The following is a 1,917-nucleotide window of genomic DNA, read 5'->3' as shown; positions in this document are numbered from 1 at the left end:
TCCCACAATGTCCTGCGATACTTCTGATCAGTCCTGGAGACTTATTCTACCTTTGTATTTTAAAACCTCCAGCACCTCCTTTTCTATAATGTGGAATCATTTCAAGACATTGAGTCATAAAGATGTATAGCACGGAAACAACTTCGGACCAATTCCTGCATGAAGTTTCGAGTCACATTTGGCAGACTCTTGCCAATATCCCTCTGAACCCTTGCTATTCATACACCCATCCACGTGCCTTTTAAATGTATTTCTATCAGCCTCCATTATTTTCTCTGGCAGTTTATTCCATAAACCCTGCTGGAGCCCTTTGAAAAGTTCCCCTCGCAATTTAAAGCTATGCCTGGTCGGTTTGGAATCCCCCAGCCCTGGGGAAAGGACCTTGTCTATTGACCCTGTTGATGACCATCATGGTTTTAAACACCTTTATCAGGTAACTACTCAGCCTCCCGTGTTCAAGTCAAAACAGCCCTAGCCTATTCAGCTTTTCCCTGAAACACAAACCCTCCAACACCCTTGTTCATTTCTTCTGACCTCTTTCATGTTCCACAACATCCTTCCGATGGCATTGAGACCGGAATTGCACACAGTATTCCAATAATAGTCAGGCCAAGCACTGTTTAGTTCCCTGAGCTCCCCAGTCTTTATCCACAGTAAGTTCCAAAGTGAAATATTCGTTTCGGATCTTGCACTTTTACACATCGTTGGCTTCATTGATCATTAAGGATACCGGCTTTGTTCATAGCTGTTCTTTTGATCTTAATACACTTGTAGAATCTCTTTAGATTCTCCTTAACTTTCTTTCCCAAAGCGATCTCGTGTCCCCTTTTTGCATTCTTGATTTCCATCCTCAGTGTATTTCTACAGCTCCGATGCCCCTGAAGGGATTCACTTGAGTCAGCCAGTTATATCTGACATGTGCCTCCTTTTTTTCTTGACCACAGCCTCGAAACTCGGCCAGTGTTTCCTAATGCTGTCAGAATTCAACTGCACACTAACAGGAACTTGCTGGTGCCGAATGCTCCTTTTATCTCGATTTTAAGATATTCGTACTTGCCAGACTCCCCTTTACCTGCAAATAGCCTCCCCTATCTACTTTAAAAATTCCTGTGTAATACTACGTTGCTCTCTTGAATTACTTGAATTTGTGGACCAGGCCTGTTCTTTTCCATCGCTATTTTCAAACTAATACAATTGTGGTAACTTACCGAAGTGCTCCCCCACAAACACCTCAGTCCCGTTCCCAACCTTATTTCCCAAGGGGAGGTCAGGTTTAGCCCCATTCTCCAGTTGGACCACTTACATAATGGCTGGGAGTTTTCGGAACACACTTAACACATTCCTTCCATCCAAATGCTTAACTCAGTAGCAATCCCAGTACAGGTTTGGAAAGATTAAGATCCCCTCAGTTACAACCCTATTATTCTAACAGGTATCTGAGATCTCCTGACATATTTGCTCCTTCATCTCCCATTGCCTATCGCTGTAGTACGACTGTAGCAAGCCGATGACCAATTTTTATTTTTCAGTTCCACCAATATCGCTTAACTGGGCGATCCTGCATTAATACTCCCTCTCGGTACTGCTGGGATTTCCCCCCCCCCAATCAAAACCACCAGCTCTCCTCCTGTTTTGCCTCCTGTTCTATCTTTCCTGTAGCAGCTGTCCCCGAACATTGAGCTGCTGGTCCTATCGCTCCCTCAGCTGTGTATCTGTAATACCTATGGTATCCCAGTCCCATGTTCCCATCCATGCTCTGGGTTCATCTGCCTTATCTGTCTGGCCCTTTGCATTGAAATAACTGCAGTTTAATCCATCAGTTTTCCCTCATTGCCTGCTATGATCTTGCCTGCCTTGTCTATTTATATTGCTCTCTTGAACATCTGTCCCAGCCTCAGATTTATTTCTGGCCTTACG

Source organism: Chiloscyllium plagiosum, unplaced genomic scaffold, assembly GCF_037043375.1.
Source record: "Chiloscyllium plagiosum isolate Xiang-an unplaced genomic scaffold, Cpla_swu_hap1 HiC_scaffold_38, whole genome shotgun sequence".
NCBI classification, from domain to species: domain Eukaryota; kingdom Metazoa; phylum Chordata; class Chondrichthyes; order Orectolobiformes; family Hemiscylliidae; genus Chiloscyllium; species Chiloscyllium plagiosum.
Note: the sequence above shows the minus strand (reverse complement) of the source record.